Here is a 13,724-nt window from a genome sequence, read left to right as displayed (position 1 = left end):
AATAGGCCTCTAATGGACCTCTCTGTAGGTCACTAATCATTGCAAGAAATGCAAAACAAAAGTCCCATTGTTTGGGAAACATTGCTCTAGGACAGTGGTACCCAAACTTTTTAGCTGAAGACCTTTTACTCCACTACAATCATTTGAAAACTTTATTTACTAGTTACTTTGTAGATTATTATTATTATCAGAAAACATACAGGAACCTCTTCAGCCCTATATACATTTCGGCCATTTGAAAATAGCAGATCTACAAGCTGACAATTTGTTTCGATGTGGCATATTGTGAGCTTGTATATCTGCCATTTTTATAATTTTGAAAACTTGTGAATGCATTTCTTTAATTCCAGACTTTTACTTGTAACAGAGCATTTCTTCATTGCCGTATTGATACTTTTACTTAAGTAAAAACCACTGGCTGCTTTGTTTTGGGCTACCTGTAACCTGTTCAAATTACTTCCTGTTGTACTGGACCAAATCACTGAACAATAAACTAAATGCGATAACACTTATGTTTAATTGTTTGGTGAAGTATTTAGACATGTATTTCCTACGGTGTTTTATAGGCTACCTCTGCCCATTTTATCACCAGTTGATCAATTTGACTATTCTAATAGGCCTTACATTCTACTATCGATCCTAATCCCTAATAACTTTAATTCGGTTACTTGCTCAATATTTGTGTACCCCATAGTTAATTGTAACATTGGTACAGATTTTAATGAATGGTTTGAACCAATTCGATTTACCTGAAGGTTTTCCTTCACTCGTACATAATAACAATGTAGTGCCTCAGTAATCTAGGATCATAGATAAACCAAGAACCTAGCATCAGTCTTCTACACAATGTAATACTTTTTTTTATCGTAACATTGAAACTATACCATCTCTTGTTTGGTTTTAGTTCAGTTGCGTCAAGTAACAAATATCGGTTAGATATTTTATGACATCATACAGTATGACATTTTATATGATGTTAGCAGAGGTCAATGTTTAAACTATAACAAACTCTTTATTAAACCAGAAGGTATGAGCTAAACTGCACAGTATAACACATGCATGGTAGGATCTCTATACATTAAGTTAGTTTTGTTTCTTTAATCAGCTGGACAGAGGTGAACAAACAGACTCAAAATGACGTAGGAGCGACAGGGAGAAGTTAGATTTCCCTAGGTTGCAATGTAACAGCTCTGTGTACACGTCATTTCTATTCTCTCTAGGTCGTCCTCAGACGAGCCATCCATCGTTGCTTCCAGTCATCCCGGTTCTCCATACATCTGTCCAGTTCGTTGGTACTTTGCGCTCCTGCATCATTCTTGAGTACATCCACGTATGTCATTGTGGGACGTCCTCGTGACCGATGACCGTGCGTTGGTTCCCACAGCACCAATTTGCTGGCTGGCAGTTCTTGATGTCTTTGGCAGTGTCCTGCTAGTCTCATTCTCCAGGCTGCTATTTTCTCGCTCACCCTTGGCATTCCCTCATACAGGATCTTGTTGGTAACATGTGTACTCTTGCTGATGTTAAGTACTGCACGCAACATTCTGGTGTAGCACCCATCTAGAGACTTCTGCAGGGTTGGCTTCAGGGTCCAGCATTCACTGCCATAGAGGAGAACAGACTCTACCGTTGCATAGAAGAAGCTGAGTTTGATTTGAGGGGGGAGGTTGGAGTTCCATACACTGGTCATGCCGTTCAGAGCTCTCCATGCAAGTGCCTTCCTCACTTTAAGATCTTGCTCAGATGAGCAAGATCTTTTAATTGTACATACATTATTTTGTTTTGATTGTATTGTTGCACTTTTGCTTTGCCAATGTAAACGTATGTTTTCTCATGCCAATAAAGCCCTTCGAATTGAATGGAGAGGGCCATGGGAGAGCTATTAGCACTTAATATACATATTAAGGGCCTCATATATACATATGATAATGCTATTATCATTCAGTATGCTAAACATGTTCACACCTGAAACACTTTGTGATGTTTCTGAATGGCTCAGGTCAATGTTAAGAGTCCCAAATTGTTTCCTTTTTGTGCTTATACAGACTGGGACAGGCTGACTGTACTCAGTTTTAGATATTTGGTTACACACCCTATCCACAAATGTCTGCAACTGCTTTTAGAACCTGTGTTTAAGATAGGGGAAAGTCTCTGTTTTGTTTTATCATTGATGTGAATATTGATGTGAATATGACATTGTACTGTGATGTATCTCAACAACACTGCAAATGAGGGCAACCTCAATGTCTTTTGAGAATAAATGAAGGTTAATGCTGTCATATTGTCACTCCTAGGTAAAAACACTGTTTGAAATCAAAGTGTGTCCAAAAGTGTGTCCGACCCATTGCTTGGGAAACATTGCTCTAGGACAGGGTTTCTCAAAGTGGGTGCTGTGGCACTCTAGGGTGCCATGACGCAATTCCAGGGATGCCGCAGAATACTTTGATAATATTTGGAATTTACCAATATATCACTTCAGTTTAACCACTTTGCAACAGACCTGAGTTGCACTGTACTTGGTGCGTTCTTTTTCACCCCCCCCCAGAATAGGGATGCGGGGGTTCAAGTGGTTGAATGTTAAGTATAAAGTTATTTTCAATTTGTCCTAAGGAGTAATGGCAACTGATATTCTCTCAAGTTTTCCTCATGACATACAGTACATGGATCTTAGGGGGAAAGTTTTACATTTATGTCTTATTACGGTACTTTATGTACCGTAATATGACATACATTTAAGATGCTATAAAGTACCAATGTAATTCAGGGGTGCCGTGGCTGATAAAGTTCCATAAAAAAGACGTAACCGAGTCTCATAGAAGAATCGGAGAAAAAATAATTGTGCTGCCGCGATAATCCATTCCATAGTTGTGGTCAGTTGAATGTGGCTTGTTTTCGCCAAAAAGCAACAGAAAATCCTTTAACACTAGATGGGACTGGGTTGAGTTTGTTGTGATCACATTATTTCCGGGTCTACTGTTCTCCATAAGGTTTGTGAACAGCGCACTCTAGCGTAACCCATTGAAAACACAGCACTCTTGTCAATGGCAGTGCAAGCCCCGGGCCAATTGATGAGTGCACTTGTCAATGGCAGTCAATGAGTATGTATGTCACAGGGAAATTGGCATTCCAGCGAAATTGAAAGAGGAGCGCTCACTTTTAGGCGCGGGGCTTCGGCGTGAGGCGAGGCTTTTCGAGACAGGTTTTTTTACGCGAGGCTCGCGAGGAGGAGGAGGCACGAGGCGGGGCTTTGATAGGTTTTGATAGGTTTATATAAAGGTCGTTTATTTACACCACACACAGTGTCTTTAGAGAGTGATCTCTCAGGGAAGCAGATCCAGAGGATCAGAGTCCAGCTGGACTGGAACGGAGGAAAGCTGTCATTCTCCTGATACTAACACACACATATACACCTACACACTTTCACTGACCAGTGGTGGAAATGGCGTTGCACGCATGGGAACGGCGTTCCCATAGCAACCGTTGCGGGGGAACACGTGTGGGAACGCTCTTCAGATTGTCAAAAAAAAAAAAAACGGTTATTTCCGGGTCGCGTGGCCAAATTATTAGTTACGTTTGGTCCGGACCAAAGTGCCAGGGCTGAATTTTGGTCCCAGACCAGCCCTGCACTCCAGGCAGGGCTGAGCCGTGGGTGTGTTTGTTTCAACTAGGCTACCTGGCTACTTCTATTTCCAGTAGTATTTCAAAATAAAACGTGTTGAATTATAACACTTTTCAAGTATAGATTTAAAAAAAACTCTTATTTTGAAATGCACATCGCTTTGAAAGGAAACAGACTTCTGTGGCCGCTTGCTTGACGACGTAAAGCCTACGTTAGTGCACACTGTGCACTAACGTAGGCTTTACGTCGTCAAGCAAGCACTGCACACACAAGGTAAACAAGGCTGCTACACACGACGTGGACATATGGAATATAAAGACTTAAAGTTTGGGGCAAAAGTTCATATTTACCACCATGCTCTGCTCTCTGAAACCAAGACAATCTTTGCAGAAGGTGAGTAAGTAATTTTAATCTAACGCTGACAGTGAGAGTGGTGGAAAGTAACTAATTAAGTACTGTACATGTACTCAAGTACTGTACTCGAGTATAATGTTAAGGTATTTTTATTGAGTAATCAGGGGCACCCAATCGAAAAAATAAGAATTAAACAACCTAACCCTAACCCTAACCCTAAACCCGAATTAAAGTAACAAAAAAAAGAAAATAAAGTACCAAAATCCACAAAATTAACCGCAAAAAAAAAAAGAATTAAATAACATAAACCTAACCTAACCCTAACCCTAACCCTAAACCCGAAATAAAGTAACAAAAAAAACAATATAAAGTACCCAAATCCGCGAAATTAACCATCTAGTTGTTGTCTAATATAATCCACAAAATACATTAGTATAAACCCATTTTGTTTGATTATTTTATTAGGCAGAAAGTTTTTTGTGATAATAAATTGGTAAAATCAGGCAAAAATATGAATTAAATAACATAACCCTAACCTAACTCCTAATTTAGGACCCTTGTGCTAATCTATGTCTGTGGGTCACACCTCATTTTGTGTCTGTTCACCTCAGTCCAGCTGATTAAAGACAAATGTATTGATGAAGGATTAGACAAATCTTGTTGAATTTAATAGAGATCATACTTAATATTTAATCATCATCATATTTAATAGACATTGTGTTTTTACTGTGTAGCTCACACCTTATGGTTTCATAAAACACCTGCAATCTTTTAAACATTGACCTCTGCTAACATCAAACAAAATATCACACTGTATGACGTCATAAAAAAACGATATTTGTTATTTGAAGCAACTGAACTCAAACCAAACAAGAGATGTGTGCTAGAGACCTTTATTTGAATTAAACAGCATTACATCAGATACAGTTTTCTTTACAGGTTTATATTCAGACCAATCATGGGCTCTAGTGTTGCCAAATCATGTGGGAGAAACACGCACCGGTGTTGCAATGAACGTCTACACGCTCTACTGTCCCTGTCTCCGATGTGCGGGCCAGGCTACTAGACGGGAGGGCCGTGTAGCGGCCAGAACCTCTAGTAAAATACAAGCAACAACTTCATTCATACTTTCATCATTGTAACACAAAAAAAACACTATAAGTGGTATGAAATTATTTATTTATAATAGAAAAAAACAATAACTACATACCAGTTTTAGTAAAATAGTAAAACGTATTGCATTTCAAGCAAAAAGACGAGACTATAATCATGATGTTGTGATACATGATCCACCACCTCGCTATAAAAAACAACAATGCGGCTTCTCCACATCATTGTTCTATAGTTTTCTACAGTTCAACATCATTGTTCCAGAGTTACACTGACCTTCTCTGGTAATATCTTAGCATTCTTTTTTGTCTGAATGAATGGAAACAGTGTGTCAGTGAAAGTGTGTGTGATGGTGTCTAGGTGTGTGTTAGTATCAGGATCAGAGAATGACAGCTTTCCTCTGTTCCAGTCTAGCTGGACTCTGATCCTCTGAGGCATTGGCATCTGCTTCCCTGAGAGATCACTCTCGAATAACTCGTGTGTGTGGTGTAATTAAACAACCTTCAAATAAACCTACACTCCAGAGTTGACCCCCCAAAAGCCCCGTCCTCTGAAAAGACAACACACCCACATCCCACTCTGCACAGTCTCCAACCTCAACAACCCAGCTGTGAGTCCCTGAATTAAAACCCTCAGAACCCAGGACACAGTCATTGAGGCAAAACCTTTCTGGGTTGTTAGGAATCCGAATCCGGTCACGGATGTGTCGGCCACATCTCACACTGGTCAGATCATCAGACAGGACACACGTTTGAAAGGCAGTGTTGGGGTCCAGAATGACAGGAGTGTAGGACACAATGTCTTTCATCTTGTCCCAGACTCTGAAGGCCAGGTTGCCCAGGTGTTTGGCCACGTCTATCAGTGCTCCTGAGACCAGCTGTGGGTCCTGCAGTGTGAACTGGACTCTTTCCACGGTGGTCTTGTAGTTCTGCAGGAATGAGATGTGTTCTGCTTTCAGATCCTCCTCTATGACTCTGATTGTGTTTGAAAGGGTTGATATGTCTCTGTTCAAACTTTCAATCTTCTCCTTCATCATCTGAGTCTTCTGCTGCTCTTCCTCTCTCAGTGCAGTGATCCTGACCTCCTCTTCCTCTTGTAGAAACCGATGGAACTTCTTAAACTGTTCCTTAATCTGCGTCTCTGTGTTCTGGGTCTGGACCTTAATGTGTTCTGCTGCTTTGTCACATGTAGTTTTAACGCTTTTAAATACCATCAGTTTCTCCAGTAAATTCTTCAATGATTTCTGGACTTCCTCTTTGTGGTCCAGTGCAGCTTCATCAATGGGTCTGAAACGGTGGCTGCTGTGTTTTTTAGAATCTCGACACACAACACACACTGGCTGTTGACATTCCAGACAGAAGAGCTTGTGTTTCTCAGCGTGCAGACTGCAGACATCCTCAGACCCTGATGAAGTTCTCTGGCGCTTTGAATGTCTCTGCTGTATGAAGGCCTCACACAAGTTCTTCAGAACCAGGTTAGATGGTGGAGATTTTCTTTTATTTATTTTCTTACAAACTGGACATTCCTTTGTTCCCTTGTGTGTCCACCATTCCTGCAGACAGTCTTTGCAAAAGCTGTGGCTACACGCCAGGACAACAGGATCTTTAAAGATGTCGCGACACACAGAGCAGGAAAAATCCTCTTCTGAAAAAGACAAATTGGATGCCATTCAGTCTCTGAGTATTTTCACTGTGAATCCTGGTTGTTGTTAAAGTCCATCCAGCAGCAGATTCAAGTGGTCTGGGTCAGTATTCCCTCCTGTAGATGTGGAAAAACAGTCTGTCCTCCCTCACTGCAAGTTCAGTTTAGTGCTCAGTGTTTGGTCTGAGGCTTTTATATTCATGAGTCTGGCAGGGCGGGGCTTGACAGACCACAGACCTATTGTTCACGCACGCACACACACACACACACACACACACACACGCACACACACACGCGCGCGCGCACACACACACACACACACACACACACACACACACACACACACACACACACCAACACAATTTATCTTTTTATCTTAACAAAACCTACAGGGAATTCGTTTTATAAAGGTTCTCAAGTGTTTGTCACAGCATATACAGTAAATATGTATTTCAATGTTCTCCAGAGAGGATCAGGTCTGGACAAAGGTCAACGGCACATTAGACCCTTACAAAATGTTTTATTTTACTGCCAGTAATGGTGTTTAGGTACATTTGTCCGACAATAATATTGCTGGATACATTCACTTGTATGAGTGAGAAATGACCAACTCAAATTAATCATAAAATCTGAACGTGACCGGGAAAATAATCAACTCTCCACTTTGAAAATAACTGTATAAAGACTTTCAGCCACACAATTTGACTCTTTGTCATAAATGGATGAATTAACGCTGAGGAGTTTACTGTGTAGTCACTGTAGTGCACTTGTGGGTTGTTAGACTAGATACTGTCAGTGAATTGAATTAACCAAATGACTTAATTCAATTAAGTCATTTGATTAAAGTAGTAGTTCCCCCAAAAAATACTTATTTTCTATCAATTAGACCCCATGAAGCGTTGAATTCATGGAGATTTCTTTGTTTTGTCGCATTCCTAAGCCAATAATTTGATGACCGACGGAGTGACTCAATGGAGACTCAAAGAGTGTAATTGATAGAACATAAGTATTGTCTTGGGTGAACTATTACTTTTACATTCTGGACGTTACCCCCGCAAATGTTGGAGACCCCCAACCCCCACCTCCACATTGATAACACACTGATAGACATGTTGATGTTAAAATACTGTGAATACTAGGATCCAATTATGCTAATAGGCCTCTAATGGACCTCTCTGTAGGTCATTAATCATCGTAAGAAATACAACAACAAAAAAATCTCATTGTTTGGGAAACATTGCTCTAGGACAGTGGTTCCCACACTTTTTAGCTGAAGACCTTTTACTCCACGACAATCATTTGAAACATTTATTTACTAGTTACTTTGTAGATTATTATTATTATCAGAAAACATACAGTAACCTCTTCAGCCCTATATACATTTCGGCCATTTGAAAATAGCAGATCTACAAGCTGACAATTTGTTGCGATGTGGCACATTGTGAGCTTGTATATCTGCTATTTTGAAAACTTGTGAGACGAGACATTCTGCATAATACTTCCTACTGGTACTTTAAGTACATTTTCATACCAATACTTGTACTTTTACTCAAGTAATTTTTTTATTCCAGACTTGTACTTGTATCAGAGTATTTCTTCATTGTAGTATTGATACTTTTACTTAAGTAAAAAACACTGGCTGCTTTGTTTTGGGCTACCTGATAACCTGTTCAAATTACTTCCTGTTGTACTGGACCAAATCACTGAACAATAAACTAAATGTGATAACACTTATGTTTAATTGTTTGGTGAAGTATTTAGGCATGTATTTCCTACAGTGTTTTATAGGCTACCTCTGCCCATTTTATCACCAGTTGATCAATTTGACTATTCTAATAGGCCTTACATTCTACTATCGATAATAATCCCTAATAACTTTACTTCGGTTACTTGCTCAATAACTGTGCACCCCATAGTTAATTGTAACATTGGTACAGATTTTAATGAATGGTTTGAACCAAATTCGATTTCCCATGAAGGTTTTCCTTCACTTGTACATAATAACAATGTAGTGCCTCAGTATTCTAGGATCAATATAATATATATCTCTTGCTTGCTTTGAGTTCAGTTGCGTCAAGTAGCAAATATCTGTTCCATATTTTATGACATCATATATTATGACATTTTATATGATGTTAGCAGAGGTGAATGTTTAAACTATAACAAACTCTTTATTAAACGAGAAGGTATGAGCTAAACTGCACAGTAAAACACATGCATGGTAGGATCTCTATACATTAAGTGTCTTTAATCAGCTGGACTGAGGCGAACAAACAGACTCAAAATGATGTAGGAGCGACAGGGAGAAGTTAGATTTCCCTCGGTTGCAATGTAACAGCTCTGTGTACACGTCATTTAATTGTAGGCCTACATACATTATTTTGTTTTGATTGTATTGTTCCACTTTTGCTTTGGCAATGTAAACATATGTTTTCTCATGCCAATAAATCCCTTCGAATTGAATGGAGGGGGCCATGAAAGAGCCATTAGCACAAAGGCCCTTAATATACATATTAAGGGCCTCACATATACATATGATAATGATATTATCATTCAGCATGTTAAACATGTTCACACCTGAAACAATTTGTGATGTTTCTGAATGGCTCAGGTCAGGTATACAACTATTAGAGTCCCAAATTGTTTCCTTTTTGTGTTTGTACAGACTGGGACAGGCTGACTGTACCCAGTTTTCAATCTTTGATTGGACACCTATCCACAAATGTCTGCAACATGCTTTTAAAACTTGTGTTTTAGATAGGGGAAAGTTGTACTGTGATGTATCTCGACGACACTGCAAATGAGGGCAACCTCAATGTCTTTCGAGAATAAATACAGGTTGCTGCTGTCATATTGTCACTCCTACGTAAAAACACTGTTTGAAATAGACACTAGGGCTTTAGGGTATGATTGAGAACCCCTGATATACAGTACATGCCCTGATTCATCACGACTGAACTATTCTAAACGTTACAAAGTACAAAGTGTGTCCAAAAGTGTGTCCGACCCATTGCTTGGGAAACATTGCTCTAGGACAGGGTTTCTCAAAGTGGGTGCTGTGGCACTCTAGGGTGCCATGACGCAAGTCCAGGGGTGCCGCAGAATACTTTGATAATATTTGGAATTTACCAATATATCACTTCAGTTTAACCACTTTGCAAAACAGACCCGAGTTGCACTGTACTTGGTGCGTTCTTTTTCAATCCCCCCCAGAATAGGGATGCTGGGGTTCAAGTGGTTGAATGTTATAAGTATAAAGTTATTTTCAATTTGTCCTAAGGAGTAATGGCAACTGATATTCTCTCAAGTTTTCCTCATGACATAATCTTAGGGGGAAAGTTTTACATGTATGTCTTATTACGGTACTTTATGTACCGTAATATGACATACATTTAAGATGCTATAAAGTACCAATGTAATCAATGTATCAATGTATCAGGATCAGAGAATGACAGCTTTCCTCTGTTCCAGTCTAGCTGGACTCTGATCCTCTGAGGCATTGGCATCTGCTTCCCTGAGAGATCACTCTCGAATAACTCTGTGTGTGGTGTAATTAAACAACCTTCAAATAAACCTACACTCCAGAGTTGACCCCCCAAAAGCCCCGTCCTCTGAAAAGACAACACACCCACATCCCACTCTGCACAGTCTCCAACCTCAACAACCCAGCTGTGAGTCCCTGAATTAAAACCCTCAGAACCCAGGACACAGTCATTGAGGCAAAACCTTTCTGGGTTGTTAGGAATCCGAATCCGGTCACGGATGTGTCGGCCACATCTCACACTGGTCAGATCATCAGACAGGACACACGTTTGAAAGGCAGTGTTGGGGTCCAGAATGACAGGAGTGTAGGACACAATGTCTTTCATCTTGTCCCAGACTCTGAAGGCCAGGTTGCCCAGGTGTTTGGCCACGTCTATCAGTGCTCCTGAGACCAGCTGTGGGTCCTGCAGTGTGAACTGGACTCTTTCCACGGTGGTCTTGTAGTTCTGCAGGAATGAGATGTGTTCTGCTTTCAGATCCTCCTCTATGGCTCTGATTGTGTTTGAAAGGGTTGATATGTCTCTGTTCAAACTTTCAATCTTCTCCTTCATCATCTGAGTCTTCTGCTGCTCTTCCTCTCTCAGTGCAGTGATCCTGACCTCCTCTTCCTCTTGTAGAAACCGATGGAACTTCTTAAACTGTTCCTTAATCTGCGTCTCTGTGTTCTGGGTCTGGACCTTAATGTGTTCTGCTGCTTTGTCACATGTAGTTTTAACGCTTTTAAATACCATCAGTTTCTCCAGTAAATTCTTCAATGATTTCTGGACTTCCTCTTTGTGGTCCAGTGCAGCTTCATCAATGGGTCTGAAACGGTGGCTGCTGTGTTTTTTAGAATCTCGACACACAACACACACTGGCTGTTGACATTCCAGACAGAAGAGCTTGTGTTTCTCAGCGTGCAGACTGCAGACATCCTCAGACCCTGATGAAGTTCTCTGGCGCTTTGAATGTCTCTGCTGTATGAAGGCCTCACACAAGTTCTTCAGAACCAGGTTAGATGGTGGAGATTTTCTTTTATTTATTTTCTTACAAACTGGACATTCCTTTGTTCCCTTGTGTGTCCACCATTCCTGCAGACAGTCTTTGCAAAAGCTGTGGCTACACGCCAGGACAACAGGATCTTTAAAGATGTCGCGACACACAGAGCAGGAAAAATCCTCTTCTGAAAAAGACAAATTGGATGCCATTCAGTCTCTGAGTATTTTCACTGTGAATCCTGGTTGTTGTTAAAGTCCATCCAGCAGCAGATTCAAGTGGTCTGGGTCAGTATTCCCTCCTGTAGATGTGGAAAAACAGTCTGTCCTCCCTCACTGCAAGTTCAGTTTAGTGCTCAGTGTTTGGTCTGAGGCTTTTATATTCATGAGTCTGGCAGGGCGGGGCTTGACAGACCACAGACCTATTGTTCACGCACGCACACACACACACACACACACACACACACGCACACACACACACACGCGCGCGCGCACACACACACACACACACACACACACACACACACACACACACACACCAACACAATTTATCTTTTTATCTTAACAAAACCTACAGGGAATTCGTTTTATAAAGGTTCTCAAGTGTTTGTCACAGCATATACAGTAAATATGTATTTCAATGTTCTCCAGAGAGGATCAGGTCTGGACAAAGGTCAACGGCACATTAGACCCTTACAAAATGTTTTATTTTACTGCCAGTAATGGTGTTTAGGTACATTTGTCCGACAATAATATTGCTGGATACATTCACTTGTATGAGTGAGAAATGACCAACTCAAATTAATCATAAAATCTGAACGTGACCGGGAAAATAATCAACTCTCCACTTTGAAAATAACTGTATAAAGACTTTCAGCCACACAATTTGACTCTTTGTCATAAATGGATGAATTAACGCTGAGGAGTTTACTGTGTAGTCACTGTAGTGCACTTGTGGGTTGTTAGACTAGATACTGTCAGTGAATTGAATTAACCAAATGACTTAATTCAATTAAGTCATTTGATTAAAGTAGTAGTTCCCCCAAAAAATACTTATTTTCTATCAATTAGACCCCATGAAGCGTTGAATTCATGGAGATTTCTTTGTTTTGTCGCATTCCTAAGCCAATAATTTGATGACCGACGGAGTGACTCAATGGAGACTCAAAGAGTGTAATTGATAGAACATAAGTATTGTCTTGGGTGAACTATTACTTTTACATTCTGGACGTTACCCCCGCAAATGTTGGAGACCCCCAACCCCCACCTCCACATTGATAACACACTGATAGACATGTTGATGTTAAAATACTGTGAATACTAGGATCCAATTATGCTAATAGGCCTCTAATGGACCTCTCTGTAGGTCATTAATCATCGTAAGAAATGCAACAACAACAAAAAAATCTCATTGTTTGGGAAACATTGCTCTAGGACAGTGGTTCCCACACTTTTTAGCTGAAGACCTTTTACTCCACGACAATCATTTGAAACATTTATTTACTAGTTACTTTGTAGATTATTATTATTATCAGAAAACATACAGTAACCTCTTCAGCCCTATATACATTTCGGCCATTTGAAAATAGCAGATCTACAAGCTGACAATTTGTTGCGATGTGGCACATTGTGAGCTTGTATATCTGCTATTTTGAAAACTTGTGAGACGAGACATTCTGCATAATACTTCCTACTGGTACTTTAAGTACATTTTCATACCAATACTTGTACTTTTACTCAAGTAATTTTTTTATTCCAGACTTGTACTTGTATCAGAGTATTTCTTCATTGTAGTATTGATACTTTTACTTAAGTAAAAAACACTGGCTGCTTTGTTTTGGGCTACCTGATAACCTGTTCAAATTACTTCCTGTTGTACTGGACCAAATCACTGAACAATAAACTAAATGTGATAACACTTATGTTTAATTGTTTGGTGAAGTATTTAGGCATGTATTTCCTACAGTGTTTTATAGGCTACCTCTGCCCATTTTATCACCAGTTGATCAATTTGACTATTCTAATAGGCCTTACATTCTACTATCGATAATAATCCCTAATAACTTTACTTCGGTTACTTGCTCAATAACTGTGCACCCCATAGTTAATTGTAACATTGGTACAGATTTTAATGAATGGTTTGAACCAAATTCGATTTCCCATGAAGGTTTTCCTTCACTTGTACATAATAACAATGTAGTGCCTCAGTATTCTCAATATAATATATATCTCTTGCTTGCTTTGAGTTCAGTTGCGTCAAGTAACAAATATCTGTTCCATATTTTATGACATCATATATTATGACATTTTATATGATGTTAGCAGAGGTGAATGTTTAAACTATAACAAACTCTTTATTAAACGAGAAGGTATGAGCTAAACTGCACAGTAAAACACATGCATGGTAGGATCTCTATACATTAAGTGTCTTTAATCAGCTGGACTGAGGCGAACAAACAGACTCAAAATGATGTAGGAGCGAC

The 13,724-nt window shown here is 39.7% G+C and overlaps 1 pseudogene across 1 annotated transcript; it reads right to left on the bottom strand.

The window, feature by feature from the left end:
- Nucleotides 1-5,335: 5,335 nt before the first annotated feature.
- LOC308081888 (nuclear factor 7, brain-like) lies at nucleotides 5,336-11,454 on the bottom strand (annotated as a pseudogene). Its single transcript has 2 exons — nucleotides 10,158-11,454; nucleotides 5,336-6,754 (listed from the first exon to the last, which is right to left on the bottom strand). The product of its transcript is annotated as a nuclear factor 7, brain-like (transcript).
- Between the last annotated feature and the right edge of the window lie 2,270 nt (nucleotides 11,455-13,724).

This window comes from Gymnoscopelus braueri (genome assembly GCF_963280865.1).
Source record: "Gymnoscopelus braueri genome assembly, chromosome: 1".
Taxonomy (NCBI): Eukaryota; Metazoa; Chordata; class Actinopteri; order Myctophiformes; family Myctophidae; genus Gymnoscopelus; species Gymnoscopelus braueri.
Note: the sequence above shows the minus strand (reverse complement) of the source record. Positions and strands in the feature narration are given on the sequence as shown.